Source organism: Canis lupus, chromosome 14, assembly GCF_003254725.2.
Source record: "Canis lupus dingo isolate Sandy chromosome 14, ASM325472v2, whole genome shotgun sequence".
NCBI lineage: Eukaryota > Metazoa > Chordata > Mammalia > Carnivora > Canidae > Canis > Canis lupus.
In genome coordinates, this window is record NC_064256.1 from 17,207,010 (window position 1) to 17,224,623 (window position 17,614).

Genomic DNA, 17,614 nt, shown 5'->3' on the forward strand with positions numbered 1-17,614 from the left:
GTCTCTCTGGAACGAGGCAGAAAACAGAGATGTTTTCAATGTTTTCAGAGATGTTTTCAATGTTTTCAAGCTTTTGCTACCATGCATTCAATGAATTCTCAAGAAGTAATCCAATGAGTAGAGTTTTGAGCCACTAGCCAGACACAATGCTTACCAAGAATAAGACCTATATTCCCTGGCAAACCGAAAACTTTAAACTACTAAGACAATAGCTAACAGATAAGAAATAATTTTCTAGAAGACTCTAGAAGATGCAAAGTATATGAATACTTGAGCACAATTTCCTTTAACCCTTTAACAGAAATAAATTTATTGAAAAAACAACTTTCAAAAGTTTATGTGGAGCTAGAGATAACTAAACTCCACCCATGAGAATTACTCTTAGTTGCAAAATCACTGTAAGGATTTGAGGAGCCAGACAAGTTTATTTTGCACTTTTAATGCCAGCAAACTAAACATGAACACCAAAGTGTGAAAGAAAATTCTTAAGCTGATTTCAAATCACAGGCATATGTTTGGCTGGAAAAACATATTGAGGAACAAACACTTCAAAGGCAAATCCTTTAGAAATGGAATCACTGGCACCAGACCCACTGCCTGTTAAATTGTTTGACCAAAAAGACTACTTCAAGAATCCTCATCTCTTTACCCCTATAACCAAAGCTGGAATATTTGGAAGCCATCCTGAAACCATAACTTCACTTGTGACACAATCCCTTTTCCACAACTCTGGCCAAACAGTCTAACTCTCTAAGGAACTAAGAATGAAGCAATCTCTTGCTCTTGATGTACCCCTCAAGCAAAAAAGACTTCTCAAAGGTGATTAATTGTGATACAAATAGAATGCAAAAATACTCCACAGATGCAACACTACTTTTGATAATGTTATTATGTTATCACTTTTGAGTTGTTATTTTCTTGTAGGCTCATTTCCAGTTCATCTTTCAGACTGTGTATATTTGTATTTGTGTGTATGTGTATACATATACTGACATATGTTTAACAAAAGAACTTCAATTCAGGACTTAAATAACAATTTTTAAACCACTATGAAAAGCTTGGGAGAACTCCTGTCCTTGATTTCTTTTGTCTTACAAATCAAGTATATGTTTAATTCTCTGTATTTACTAAGAAAACAAATAATGCAGAATGAGAATTGATTCTCTTTAAAAAATATTTTTAGAATTTTTTTCATTTCTCAAATCACAAATAAGCATCCAGACAGACACTCTTGGTTGGAATATAAATTATACATGTGAACATGAATTATACATAGAAAAGCCATTATATCCATATATGCATATTTCTGGGTGTTCATATTCTTCATAAGAAGACTATAAGAGGGCACAATTCCCAAATCTCTTGGTGCCAGCATCATAGAAATCATTTAGTAATAAATAAAAAATTTTCAGAATTTGTTCAGAACCAATCCTTTTCCAAGGGTTTTATATGTATTAAGTTCACCTTTTATCCAGTTATAAATTAGGTGACTTATACCCACATACCCACATTTCCATGATGCTAATTAGTTTCACTATTATTTTCTGCACAAAATCACATGGCATTTTCTGTTTTATGCTCTACTAGATTGTGAGAGTCAGTTTTCTCCTTCTGAAGCTCACTTGAGCATTCATTCACCCAGGCTGCTATGTTTTCTGCCCTGCTCTCTGGCAGGCCTGAGGCCTAAAGAATTTCAAGGCATCAAAAACTTAAGCAGAGACCCCCTAGGAGCCAAATAGCCTTACCCCTAGTGCTCAGAAGCTACAAATGCCTTGGGTACCAAAAGCAGTGGGAAAAAAGGGCATCCCAGCAGCAGTTTCATTGCATGTTAAAAAAGGCTACTTCGAAAGAGGCAACTCTCTACAGAAAAGCACTGCAAAAGTCTCTCTCCACTACCACTATCATCACCTTTCAAAAACTGTCTCTTGATACTTGCTTATTGCTCAAAAATACAATCCACTGTGCTATAATTTTGTTATCCTCTTCCTTGATTAGATAACTAGAAAAGGGATAACATGACAGAAGCTCTTTCTTAACCCAGCTAGATAACATGGAGAGGTGATTCTACTTTTGCCAAGAGAAATGAAAAGCATAGCGGAACAGGGGGTTATAGAAGACATTCCCAGCCCAGGCTTGCCCTGATTCTCCATTCTCAAGACTGGACTGTATACTACAGTGCAAAGTGATATAAACCCAACCCATTCTCATTACACTCCTAGGTTATCACCCGTAGGTCACCATCAGTTCCATGTCTTGGCAATTAGTTGTAAAAATGTAGACCTCTCTGACCTTTAGTTTTCAGGATTTTTGAAACTAAAAAGAAACAGTCACAAAAGGATGAAGATAAAGACCAAATGGCAAAAGAAATGAGTTGTCTGGCAGACATTCTCTTCAGATTAACATTCATATCTTTTATCCTCATTTGGTAAACCTCAGAGAATATCTCACGTGCCCCCCTTCCTTGCCCTGTTCCCTCCATCACCCTAGCGCACCCCCAAGTTGGAATGAAATGCAGCCTTCCTTATGTTTACATAACATTTTGTTCAAATAGATATCACATCACTTACATCATAATTTCACATATGTCTGGTTTCCCCACTTGATAGCAAGTTGGTTGAGATCAGAGAATAGGTTTTATTCTACTTTTTTCTCTCCAGTGTGCCTTGAAATAAATGTTAGTTGAATTAAATCATATTGAAGATAATAAAAAATACTGAAAATAGCTGAATCCCTACTTTCTGTATAGGATATTTATCATGAATATTCTTTGAAGTTGAGAAGTGTCCATATGTAAAGTCTATAGCAAAAATTGTGAGAGGGTGACAGATGAATCTGGGGTATGACAGATTATGCATTGCTTTTTTTTAAAAAGAAGGACATAGTATCATATTCAGAAGCCAAAATAAGCCACCTGTTGTGTATGCAAATGAGAACCTATTAAAACAGGATTGCACAGGGCCTATCTAAAGTAAATGAGCATAACTATAAAGAAAGAGTTTAAAGTAGTAGTTAAGAATATGAACTCTAAACTTGAAGAGTCTCCCAATGGCCAATATGGAGAATATTTAACAACAAAATAAATAATTATAGTAATAGTTTATAGCCCATAGAAGAAAAATTTATGCAGTCTTTACTGATATAAATAATGACAGCTCTTTCTTGCAGTAGAATTCCATTTGTAACCGTAGAAGAAATAGTAGAAATAGAAAGTCACCATACAGCAAATACCACTTTTATAACTGTCTCAGCAAGTATAATTAATAGATGCTAAAATTCAGGGTAAAAGTATGATGAAAAACAGGAAATTTATATTGCCTCAAAATGTCATTTGACAGAAAATGAATGAGATTTCTTTAGCAAACAAAACTCTACATCCAGTAAGTGGTCTTGAGAGACTGTATATATTTACTCTTGTTCAGTATATTTTTTGAATCACATTTTCAAACGTCAAAGGCAAAAGTGCTATATTTTGTAGTAGAGAAACCTGGCAGACACCACCTTAACCAAATAATAAAAGTTAACATCACCAGTGATGGAAAAATCCAAATCATGTGCCTCAATGTGATGCACTGAGGAGATTACAACACTTCTAAGGTATTTTAGCAAAAAAAAAATGCAAAACCTGAATTGAATCATGAGAAAATATCCAACAAACCCAAATTGAAGGACATTTTTTTAAAGATTTTATTTATTTATTCATGAGAGACACAGAGAGGGCGAGAGGCAGAGACACAGCAGAGGGAGAAGCAGACTCTATGCAGGAAGCTGAATGTGGGACTCAATCCCGGGACTCCAGGATCACGCCCCCAGCCGAAGGCAGGCGTTAAACCGCTGATCCACCCAGGGATCCCAAATTAAAGGACATTTAATGAAATAATTGGCCAATACTTTTTTAAAAAGTCATGATCATGAAAGACAACAGCAACAAAAAAAAGATAATGAACTTCCTAGATTGGAGGAGACTAAAGAGATACTACAACTAGATGCTTCTTTGAGTTTGACCACGTTATATTCCTCACATAAGTGATAACGTGTAGTTTTGATCCTTCTGTGTCTGGCCTATTCACTTTACCCCAGGTTCCTCTATGTTGTTGCAAATGACAGAATTTCCTTCTTTCTCATGACTTTCTCCACACCCTTGCCAACCCTTGTTATCTCTTGTCTTTTTGATAAAGCCGTTGTAAGAAGTATGAGGTGATATTTCATTGTGGCTTTGATTTGCATTTCCCTAATGATTAGTGATGTTGAACACTTTTTCATATATGTGTTGGCTGTTTGTATATCTTCCTTGGCAAAATGTCTACTCAGTTCCTATGCCCAATTTTCTTTTATTTTTTTAAGGACTTACTTATTTGAGAGAAAGAGAGTGCAAGCATGCACACATGCACACACAAGCAAGGAGAGGGGCAGAGTGAGGGGGGTGGGGAAGCCCAATGCAGGGCTCAGTCCCATGACTGTGATATGGTGACCTGAGCTGAAATCAAGATTTGTACACTTAAAAAAAAAAAAAAAGATTTGTACACTTAACCAACCGAGCTACCCAGGTGCCCCTATGCCCAATTTTTAGTTGGGTTATGATTTTTTGCTATCGGGTTGAATGAGTTTCTTGTATGTGGGGGATATTAACCCTTCAACAGGTGGTTTGCAAATATTTTCTCCCATTTGAAAATTTACCTTTACATTTTGTTGATGGTTTCCTTTGCTGTGTACAAGCTTTTTAGATTGACATAGTCCCATTTATCTATTTTTGCTTTTGTTGCCTATGCTTTCGGTGTCATATCCAAGAAATCATTGCCAAGACCAATGTCAAGAAATGTTTCCCCCATGCTTTCTTCTAGGAGTTTTATAGTTTTAGGTCTTACATTTAAATCTTTAATCCATTTCGACTTAATTTTTGTGTATTGTGTAAAATAAGGTTCCAATTGCATTATCTTGCACGTGAATATCCATTTTTCCTAATACTATTTAACAAAGACACTATCCTTTCCCTTTTGTGTAATCTTGGTACCCTTGTCTAAGATCAATTGACCATATTCACATGGGTTAACTTCTGAACTATTCTTTTTTTTAAGATTTTATTTTATTTATTTTTTAAGATTTTATTCTCATTTATTTATTTTATTTGAGAGACAGACAGAGAGAAAGCATGAGCCAAAGGGTGCGGGTGGGGGTCGGGGAGCAGAGGGAGAGGGAAAAGCAGGCTCCCATGAGCAGGGAGTCCCATGCAGTGCCTGATCCCAGGACCCCAGGATTATGACCTGAGCCCAAGGCAGATGTTTAACTAACTGTGTCACCCACGTGTCCCTGGACTATCTATTCTTTTTTTTTTATAATTTTTACTTATTTATGATAGTCACACAGAGAGAGAGAGGCAGAGACATAGGCAGAGGGAGAAGCAGGCTCCGTGCACCGGGAGCCCGACGTGGGATTCGATCCCGGGTCTTCAGGATCGCGCCCTGGGCCAAAGGCAGGCGCTAAACCACTGTGCCACCCAGGGATCCCTGGACTGTCTATTCTTAATGACTTCATACTTTCACAAAAATGCAGCCTCTCCCCAAAAGATATTCAAATTACATATGTTAATACTAAAAAAAAAAAAAAAGTTTCCTAAGGATTCTAAAATACTGTAATAGATGAATTGTTGAAGCAAGTAGATAGCTTCCCAAGAAAAGCACTTTGAGAAAGTAACCACATAAAGATTCTGAATTAAGTTTTTAAAAAATAAAGTTACATGTTAAACACATTTTGCCTTTTTTTGAAACAGATTTTATTTATTTATTTGATAGAAAGATCATGAGAGAGCACAAGCCGTAGAGAGAGAAGCAGGAAGCCCAACTCGGAGCTCGATCCCAGGACCCTGGCATCATGACCTGAGTGGAGGGCAGCCTCTAAACTGACTGAGCTACCCAGGCACCCCACATTTTACCCTTTCATAACCAGAAAAGTTCATGAACAGCAATTTCTGCCTCTTTTTTTTAAGATTTATTTGTTCATGAGAAACACAGAGAGAGAGAGAGGGAGAGAGAGAGAAGCAGAGGGAGAAGCAGGCTCCATGCAGGGAGCCCGACATGGGACTCGATCCCGGGTCTCCAGCATCAGGCCCTGGACTGAAGGCGGCGCTAAACCGCTGAGTTACCCGGGCTGCCCAATTTCTGCCTTTTTATACTAGAACATACAATTGCTGCTCTTTATTTGATTTGAAGATGTATACATAAAACCTACTGCTAAACCTTTTTAATTTATTATTTTTTTAAGATTTTATTTATTTATTCATGAGAGACATAGAGAGGCAGAGACACAGGCAGAGGGAGAAGCGGGCTCCATGCAGGGAGCCCGACGCGGGACTCGATCCCGGATCCCGGGATCACGCCCTGGGCCAAAGGCAGACGCTCAACCGCTGAGCCACCCAGGCGTCCCTGCTAAACCTTTTTTAAAGCAAATATTTCTTTTTTGTGTTTAAGTAGATTCAAGTTTGTGTGTGTGTGTGTGTGTGTGTGTACTCATTGGCAGGACTAAGATTCCAGAAAACCTGAGCTGGAAATTGTCCTGAACTAAGACTCTGACAACACAAGATTATAGAAAGTCTGGTATTATTTCAAGTCAGGATTTTCTTCCATATCCAATTTCACCCAAAGTCGAGCATTAGTCAGCCTGCATCTTTCATATAGCAGAAAGGAGATTTGATTAATATGATTTCTTTGTAGAAAAATCTAAGAAGATTAAGGCACAATGATATAGGGAAAGCATGCCCCTTCTCAACATGACATTCTTCAGCACTATATAGAGGTCTGAAGATCTTTCTAGTCATTAGATTGTTCACACTAGCTGCATCTGAAAGAAGAAAAAAAATCCATCATCAATGAAAACTTTCATTTTTTTCACATTTTAGTTTCCATCTCACCAACAGGTCAACAAATCTAGGGGTTGATATCGATTTCATTCTATAACTAGATAGGAAAGGGCATCTTTCAAGCATGCGTTTGCAGATTGTATCCCCATCCACCTCATTCCTCTTTTGGGGACTGCATTTTGTGCTGGTATCCAGGGAAAAAATTAGAAACTTATAGATGACTCCTGTACTCAGCGAAGCATGATGCAAAATAAATCTAGTTGGAGTGATTTCCATTAGCTATTTTCCATCTGTGCCTTCTGAAAATCTAATACTAACTGGGAGACATGCTTTTCTGATATGAGGAAATGAACTCAAAGCTGGTAAAAAAAAATAAAATGTCTGTATCAAATGTCATGTGCCTCTTCCACTTTTACTTTATATGTTTGTGTGAAATATATATCTATATTTATATCCATAGATATATATTAAGAGAAAAAGAATAAAATTAAAACCTTTCTCTAAAAAAAAATAAAAATAAAAAAATAAAACCTTTCTCTAAATCTTCTCAACTTTCAGAATATGGGTATTATATTGCCTCTGCTTTGCTCAAATGTAGGCCATTTGAAAACGTGACAGATGAGGGAGTAAATTACTGTAAATACACCATTTCAGAAGTTGTTTTCTCTTTAGACTATCACATGTCAATTTGATGGATATGAATCTGAAGATTCAGTTATAATAGGAAGGGCTACAGGGTCAGAATTCGTTGTGCAACTGTCTTTGTATATCTTAGCAGCCCAGCTGAGCACCTCAGTGCTCACAACTTACAGAACCCCTACTGTACCAGTGAGAGGCCTCTTGATCCATGCTTCTCTTCAGAAATCTGACAACCCACACAAGGCTACCTAAACAGACACCAAAAACAACATTAGTTTTTGGGGGGAGGGAGCAAAGCTGATAAACCTGGTATTTAACATCCATATGCTTAAATACAATTTATACTTTGTATGAGGGCATGAACAGTTAACTCCCAACTTTGAAAACAAAGTAAGTTTTTACTTGTCTTCACAACCTTCACAGCAAAGTAGGACCTAATACTAATATATTAGTTACGTTTTTTCACATTTCAAAATCAATATATTTGGAAGTTGAAGACTGCATGCACAATATTTTTTCATGTGTAGACCTGGGATGATTTTTCTCTAAATTAGATAAAGGATATTATTTTGTTTTTGTTTTTTGTTTTTATTGAAGTTCGATTTGCCAACATATAGTATAACACCCAGTGCTCATCCCATCAAGTGCCCTCTTCAGCGCCCGTCACCCAGTTACCTCAACCCGCCGCCCACCTCCCCTTCCGTGACCCTTTGTTCGTTTCCCTAATTTTTCCCACTCAGTTCCCCTTATTTCCTTTATAGTCTCTTTCACCATTTTTAAGATTTTATTTATTTATACATGAGAGACACACAGAGAGAAAGGCAGAGACACAGGCAGAGGAAGAAGCAGGCTCCATGCAGGGAGCCCGACGTGGGACTCGATCTCACGGGTCTTCAGGATCACACCCTGGGCGGAAGGCGGCGCTAAACTACTGAGCCACCCAGGATGCCCCTTTCACTATTTCTTATATTCCCCATATGAGTGAAACCAGATGATAATTGTCCTTCACTCAAGAATACCCTCCAGTTCCATCCATGTCAAAGCAAATGGTGAGTATTCATCTTTTCTGATGGCTGAGTAATATTCCATATATATACATATATACCACATCTTCTTTATCCATTCATCTTTCAATGGACATTGAGGCTCCTTCCACAATTTGGCTATTGTGAACATTGCTGCTATAAACATTGGGGTGCAGGTGTCCTGCCATTTCACTACATCAGTATCTTTAGGGTAAATTCCCAGCAGTGCAATTGCTGGGTCATAGGTTAGCTCTATTTTTAACTCCTTGAGGAACCTCCACATTGTTTTTCCAGAGTGGCTGTACCAGCTCACATTCCCACCAACATTGCAAGAGGGTTCCCCTTTCTCCACATCCTCTCCAACATTTGTTGTTTCCTGTCTTGTTAATTTTCACAATTGTCACTGGTGTGAGGTGGTATCTCATTGTGGTTTTTGTTTTTTTTTTTTTTTTCATTGTGGTTTCGATTTGTATTTCCCTGATGGCAGTGATGCAGAGCATGTTCTCATGTGCTTGTTGGCCGTGTCTATGTCTTCCTCTGTGAAATTCCTGTTCATGTCTTTTGCCCATTTCATGATCAGATTGTTTGTTTCTTGGGTGTTGAGTTTAATAAGTTCTTTATAGATCTTGGATACTAGCCCTTTATCTGATAGGTCATTTGCAAATCTCTTCTCCCATTCTGTGGTTGTCTTTTAGTTTTGTTGGCTGTTTCTTTTGCTGTGCAGAAGCTTCTTATCTTGATTAAGTCCCAATAGTTCATTTTTGCTTTTGTTTCCTTTGCCTTCATAGATGTATCTTGCAAGAAGTTATTGGGCCAAGTTAAAAAAGGATGTTGCCGGGCAGCCCGGGTGGCTCAGAGGTTTAGTGCCGCCTTCAGCCTAGGGTGTGATCCTGGAGACCCGGGATGGAGTCCCACATCAGGCTCCCTGCATGGAGCCTGCTTCTCCCTCTGCCTGTGTCTCTGCCCCCCTCTATCTCCTCTCTGTGTTTCTCATGAATAAATAAATAAAACCTTTAAAAAAAAAAAAAGGGATGTTGCCTGTGTTCTCCTCCAGGATTTTGATGGATTCTTGTCTCACATTTAGCTCTTTCATCCATTTTGAGTTGATCTTTGTGTATAGTATAAGAGAATGGTCTAGTTTCATTCTTCTGCATGTGGCTGTCCAATGTTCCCAGCACCATTTATTGAAGAGACTGTCCTTTATCCAGTGGATAGTCTTTCCTGCTTTGTCGAATATTAGTGGACCATACAGTTGAGGGCCCATTTCTGGGTTCTCTATTCTGTTCCATTGACCTATGTGTCTGTTTTTGTGCCAGTACCACACTGTCTTGATGATCACAGCTTTATAGTACAACTTGAAATCCGGCATTGTGATGGCCCCGACTCTGGTTTTCCTTTTCAATATTCCCCTGGCTATTTGGGGTCTTTTCTGATTCCACACAAAGCTTAAGATGATTTGTTCCAACTCTCTGAAGAAAGTCCATGGTATTTTGATAGGAATTGCATTAAATGTGTAAATTGCCCAGGGTAGCATTGACATTTTCACAACATTAATCCTTCCAATCCATGAGCATGGGATATTTTCCCATCTCTTTGTGTCTTCCTCAATTTCTTTCAGAAAGGTTCTGTAGTTTTTAGGGTATAGATCCTTTATCTCTTTGGTTAGGTTTATTCCTAGGTATCTTAGACTTTGGGGTACAATTGTATTTTTTTAATTTATTTATGATAGGCACACAGTGAGAGAGAGGCAGAGACATAGGCAGAGGGAGAAGCAGGCTCCGTGCACTGGGAGCCCGATGTGGGATTCGATCCCGGGTCTCCAGGATTGCGCCCTGGGCCAAAGGGAGGCGCTAAACTGCTGCACCACCCAGGGATCCCTGGGGTACAATTGTAAATGGGATTGATTCCTTAATTTCTCTTTCTTCAGTTTCATTGTTAGTGTATAGAAATGCCACTGATTTCTGGGCATTGATTTTGTATCCTGCCACACTGCTAAATTGCTGTATGAGTTCTAGCAATCTTGGGGTGGAGTCTTTTGGGTTTTCTAAGTACAGTATCATGTCATCTGTGAAGAGGGAGAGTTTGACTTATTCTTTGCCAATTTGAATGCCTTTTATTTCTTTTTGTTGCCTGATTGCTGAGGCTAGGACTTCTAGTACTATGTTGAATAGCAGTGGTGAGAGTGGACATCCTTGTTGTGTTCCTGGTCTTAGGGAAAGGCTCTCAGTTGTTCCCCATTGAGAATGATATTTGCTGTGGGCTTTTTGTAGATGGCTTTTAAGATGCTGAGGAATGTTCCCTCTATCCCTACACTCTGAAGAGTTTTGATCAGGAATGGATGCTGTATTTTGTGAAATGTTTTCTCTGCATCTATTGAGAGGATCATATGGTTCTTGTTTTCTCTTGTTGATGTGATCAATCACATTGATTGTTTTACGACTGTTGAACCACCCTTGCATCCCAGGAATAATCAGTTACTTTAAGAGGTACTAGTTTTGATACTAAATCCTAGTATAGATAATATAGAAAGAAACCTGTAACTCATCATAGAGAAAGTAATGTAGTTATTTGAATATAAAGGAACCGCTAAAACTCAATATCTGTTCTCAAGCAAAACCCTAAATCTTTATTCTTAACATCACAAAGAAAGAGATATAAAACCAAGAGTTCACATACCTCACAGATAAACAATAATGAGTCAAAGATGCCACTGCAATCTATTCCTAGTAAGTTGAATCATAGAAATTGTCACCTCTGAAGGTGATCAAAAGTTGTCAAATATCAACAATTTCATGCTATACCGTAATACAAATTAGATCTAAAACCTACCCACTTCTCATTTCCACCACCTCCCTGGTGGAAGTCATCATCTTTCATCTGGAAAACTCCAGTAGCCTCCTAATGGTCCACCTGCTTCCACTCTCTCCTGTCGATGCCCTCTTCTTCAACCAGAGTGATCCATTTTTTAATGTTTTTTTTTTAAGTTAAACATACACACATAAAAGTGCACAAATCACAAATGTATAGTTGATGAATTTTCGCAAACTGAACATATCCGTGTAACCAGTGCCCAAATCAAAATAAAAAATAGGATAATTAATTAATTATCACATCAATTAATTCATACAATGTGTCTTGCATTTGGCTTTTCCCCCTCAATCTTATATTTGAGCTGGCATGTTGTTTCATGCTATTGTGAGTAGCAACAAATTGTTCATTTTCCTTGCTATTTAACATTCCATTGTATAACTATATCACAACATTTTTCTATTTCACTGTTGATGAACCAGAGTGATCTTCTTTAGATGTAAATAAGATCAGGTAATTTCTCTAGTTAAAACTTCTCTTGCTTCCCATTACATCCAAAAGTCTGTGGCACTGGCACACCTCTCTAATTCACTTTACCATATCCCCAGCACCCTCTCCTCAGCCCCCTTGCTCTGGCCACGTAGTACTTATTTCTATTTCTTCTCTCTAGTACATGTGAAGCTCTTTCCCAACTCAGAGCTGTCACATAGACTAGTCACTTTCCAGAATGTTCTCCTTGGACATTACCATCCTATCTTTTACCTACCCAAATGAAGGCCATATTTACAGGGCTGGCTCTGACTCATCTTTCAGTTTAAACCAAGATCATGTTTCAGACATGCCTTTCTTAACTTTCTTCTTTGGAATATCTCCTTACCCTATTTCATGCCACACCACTTATTTCACCTTGACTTTTCACTTTGGTTCTAAGAGTAAAATATTAAAGATAAATAAAATGCCTACATTATTGATAGCAGAGAGAAATACAATATGGTTATTTTTAAAAGCAGAGCTCCACAGGGTGGGGTTGGGGGGGGGCGGAATTGGAAGGCAGGAGAGATTTAATATCTAGGTTACAGCCAAACCTCAATCACTCAATCGATTTAATAGAAACATCTTTCTAGCTGGTTATATAATACAGAGTTAATGTTTGTTAACGGTTTGCACTTTTTCACTTTCAATCTGTTGCCGTGAGATCATAGTCAGTCAGTATGAGAATGGGCTCCAAGTGGAGAAATGTGGAGACCAAAGTCTTATTACTGCAATCTCTGAATTCCTAACTAGACTTCTAAGGGGCCCTGCAATATACCTTGTGGGAGTGTTCCCTGCAGGCCAAGTGGCACCAACTTCCCACAAAACTATAAACAAAGAATTCCAAGAACAAAATCACTTCATCTAAAGAAAGAGAGGTTTTATGTTGGAAAGCATTTACAGTGTTTTCTACAAAGATACAAAAAGTTTCTATGGACAAAGATGAAGCAAACTCTTTACTTGGTTTTTCAAAACGAAACCAGAATTTTCTGTCAAGCAACTTAGAACAAGTAAAACCAGCAGATTTATGTAATTTGCAATTCCTGGGCATGTCTAATTAAGCAAAATAAAAATAAAAAGTATCTTTAAAAAAAGCAATGTATTTTTAAAGGGTAGTAGGGAAAGTAAATGTGTATAGTTGGGTTTAACTTCTTCATGAAAATAAGCTTCTTATTCTGGTAAGAAATGGGTCATAGCAATAAAAGTGTGCTGTAAATTCAACTTGACAAATGAGAAAATGAATTCCCGAGGGTAATGCCTATTAAAGGAATATTTTAATTTAATCATGCAATGAATATTTTTGAGAAGCTTCTATATATGCAAGAAACTGCCTTACATATTCTAATGAGGTAAAACATAGTATTAGTTACTATAGTAATAGTTTCTTCTATTACTAACTTCTCAGGCCTAAAAAAAAAGATCAAATATAAGAAAAAAATGTTAAGCTCCTATATGAAGATGCCAGCTTCTAATATTTGCTTATAAACTTCAAACTTTAATAACATGCTACACCCACAACCTAAAGACATGTGCAGAGCATTAGTCATTTCAGGGAACAGAAAAACAGCCTGCTTCTTTGGCATAAAATGTGATATGATGCCACCTTATGGTTGAAAATCAAATATGATAATCATGATCAACAATCATTCTCAGATCTACCTTCTAGATGGTGGAGGGGGGCAGTGGATGTCAAGTACTACTAAATCTGTAAAATTCACAAATCTGAATACACAGAACCAGCTTAATCCTGGGGATAAAGTATAAAATGGTTACTATGGATGTGTGCAGTATCTAGTACACAGGAAGAGTGCATTTGGACAAGCAGTGTGCTCATCTGCTGCCCACTCTGGATATTTTCTTTTTTTTTTTTTTTTTTTTATTTATTTGTGATAGTCACAGAGAGAGAGAGAATGAGGCAGAGACACAGGCAGAGGGAGAAGCAGGCTCCATGCACCGGGAGCCCGACGTGGGATTCGATCCCGGGTCTCCAGGATCGCGCCCTGGGCTAAAGGCAGGCGCCAAACCACTGCACCACCCAGGGATCCCCCACTCTGGATATTTTCATAGCAAATGTCAGTTGGGTTTTCCTAAGCTCAAATAGTTGTTCTTTACTTCCAAATTCAAAGAACAAAAAAATATAAAGTAAAACCAAGTGAAAATTTTGGTTATTAACCACATATAGTTTACTAGGTATAAGATTGAATAACTGAAAATGCCATTTTGTGGATCAAAATGGACAAATAGGGATCCCTGGGTGGCGCAGCGGTTTGGCGCCTGCCTTTGGCCCAGGGCGCGATCCTGGAGACCCGGGATCGAATCCCACATCGGGCTCCCGGTGCATGGAGCCTGCTTCTCCCTCTGCCTATGTCTCTGCCTCTCTCTCTCTCTCTGTGTGACTATCATAAATAAATTTAAAAAAAATTTTTTAAATGGACAAATATTGGAAACTTCATATGGTTCTTTCCACAGTAACTTTAAGTATTAATGTAAATTCAACAAACTGAAATATTAAACAAATATAACTATAATATTAGTCCAACATTGTGTCTATCACTCCTCACTAAATGGTAGAGAAACCTGGCCTTGCCCTCCCCTGGTGCTCTTCAATCAGTTGCATTTCTCAATGGTATTATGACTCCTGGGTCCCATGTACTTTCATATCCTTGGCCCTGATCTACAATTCACTTCCAGTGAGTACTGAAGAAATTTCTTGACAGTGTGCAATTGCTCAGAGTTCCACCTTTAAAGCTGAGCATCATTATTAGCCGAATTTTTGTAATCCTCAATTAATTCTGTTTCTACTTACTATTAAACAAACCCAAACCCAAGGATTTTGGGAAATGCAGATCTCCTTCAGTAGTTATTCTATAAAACATCATGAAAATTCCAAAATTCTTTGTCATCTCAGTATTGCTCAGTATAAAGCTTCAGTAGTTCCTGAAAGCTATCTGAAAAGGCCCTCTGTTATTCAAGTTATTTCTCTTGTCACACTATCAAATGTTCTTCTTCCTTTCCCTTTCTCCAGCAATGACTTTATGATCAAAATGTCTGTCCACTGTTCAACTATTGAGTCTTTATGTAGATTATTCTGTCTTAGCAGTAAATTTTAGAAAAATACTATAGGAAAGTGATAGAAACAAAACTACTTGTAAATAAGACTTTATTTAAGGAGTACTCATGCATTTAAATTACTGCAAAACTCAAGAAATCATATATAAAATATTATTATTAGGAGAAAGGGGATGATAATTATATGGAAACTATATTATCTTTACAGCTTTTCTCTTTTTCTTTTTTCTTTACAGCTTCTCTTACATTTAAAGTTAAGAGGCACCTGGGTGGCTTAGTGGTTGAGTGTCTACCTTCAGCTCAGGGCGTGATCCCTGGAGTCCTGGGATCGAGTGCCACGTCAGGCTCCCTGCATGGAGCCTGCTTCTCTCTCTGCCTCTGTCTCTGCCTCTCTCTCTCTGTGTCTCTCATGAATAAATAAATAAAATATTTTTTAAAAAATAAAAAAGTTATTCCCAAATGAAAAGTTTATTTAAAAATTAAAAAAAAAAAAAAACAGGAACATCTGGCTAGCTCAGTCGGTAGAGCATATAACTCTTGATCTCAGGATTGTAAGTTTGAGCCCCACATACTATGTAGAAATTACTTAAAATCTTTTTTTCACGTTTTTGTTAAAATTTCAGTTAGTTAACACACAGTGTAATATTAGTTTTAGTTGTAGAATTTAATGATTCATCACTTACATACAACACTCAGGGCTCATCACTACAAGTGCCCTCCTTAATTCCATCACCCTTTTAACACATCTCCCTGCCCACCTCCCCAAATATAAAATATTAAAAAAAAAAAAACATGGGGCACCTGGGTGGCACAGTTAGTTAAGTGTCCAACTCTTGTTTCAGCTCACATTGTGACCTCAGGATCATGAAATCAAGCCCCATGTCTGGATTCATGCTTAGCGTAGTCTTTGTAAGTTTCTCTCTCCCTCTGTCTCTCTCTTTCTCTCTCTTTGCCCTCTCTACCCTCATGCATTCTCTCTCTCTCTCTCTCTCTCTCTCTCTCTCATAAATAAATAATTCTTAATTTAAAAAAACAGTTTAGGAAATTAGAACCAAAGTCAGAGCTAATTTGTCTTTTCTCCAACAGCTTTATCAGACTGAGGTCTCTTTTCCTTCTTTGCACCTTTATTTATGTATTCTACATAAACAGGTTCCCTTACATCTGCAAAGATGCAAGGAGATTAGCGCTACCATCTTCCTCCTAAGAAGAACCAGCTTGATGGCTCCTGGTTTGAAGTTTCCTGTTCAAATGCCAATGTAGATAGAGACATGATTGCCCAATGAGCTTAGGCAAGTCACTTCTCTCTGTGTGCTTAACTATGTCCTATGCCTAAAGGTACAGATAATTCTTAGCTCTCACCTCTTCTAGAAAAGCAAAGAAAGGTAAAGTGTGCATCTGAACATATTTTTTAAGGAGGAAGAACAGATTTTGAAGTGCCAGTTTCTTTTACAGTACAGAATGTTACTATCTGCTGGTTTTGTCAGCCTTAGGTAGAAAGCTTCAGGAGGCAAATCCTGCCTTTGAATAGTTACCCTTGCGTTCCTTCACAAATAATATTGCAAACCCTTAATTCTCGAGTTCGAGTCCTGAAATTTAGGATTCATTTATTGTAAGTAGCTTTTACAGCTACCTGTGAGTACATCAATATTAACAATGAATTTTCTAAATATTTCACCTTCTAAATATTTGCTTCACTTCAAATAGAGCACAAGAATCCCCAAAATCTGCATTTATAACACTGTCTACATCCTAAGAAAGGATGTTGCCCTGAGTCACATAACACATAGACATCTGTTCAAGGGCCTACTTGAGCTCTCCCGCTTGGCTGCCATTTCACTCCTGCCTAGTTCTCTGTTTAACCTTTAGCCTCCTCCAGAGCAGTTAGCAGAAGTCACAGTATGAAGAATGGGAGTTCTTAGAAGCCACTGAGATCAAAGGGGCCCACCCTGTATGAACAGCATTTCTCTCTTCCTGGGCAGGTTCTGCTATTGCTATGGGGATAGGGGAGAAGAGAAGGTTTTGTTGGTGGTGGTGGTGGTGGGGTTTTTTTGTTTGTTTTTTGTTTTTTGTTTTCATTAATTCCAAACTGAACTTCAGAGTAGGAATTTAGAAGTTTCACAATTAGAAGACGTGCATAACTTAATAGTTAAGGGTGATTTATACAGCCTACCGTGTTAAGAAGAAAGAATCTAAAGATTCTAATCCCAAGTAGAATACCACTCAGACTATCTATGAGGAAATCTGATTAACAAGCTTAGCTGCCTGTCCCCTTTTTTCCTGACTTAAGATTTGCTTTTCTTAGAAAACGATGGAGCTTTTCTCTCCTACAGTCCCAGATTAAATGTCACTGAGCCTCTAGAGCTGAGAAATCCCCAGTGTGTCACCTTCTAGAGCCCCTGCTAAGCCTTTGCAACTCCAAGAGACAAGTCATTCCTGCTTTCCAGAAAACACTCAGGACCAGGACCAGCTCCTCCCCAGGGCCTCAAATTGGAGTGAAAACCTCCTACCTTAGGTGCAAAAGAAAATCCCTGCCTACCCCTTCCTCATCTTGCCCAAGGCTGGCTGTGTGGCCTCTTCAAAAACAGTGAAAACCATCAGAGGATGGAAGGACCTAAACACAATCAGATTTTAGGGATCTGACAAAGTTTAAACATAGAAAAACTTAGGGTTGTGCTGTCTAATATGGAAACCA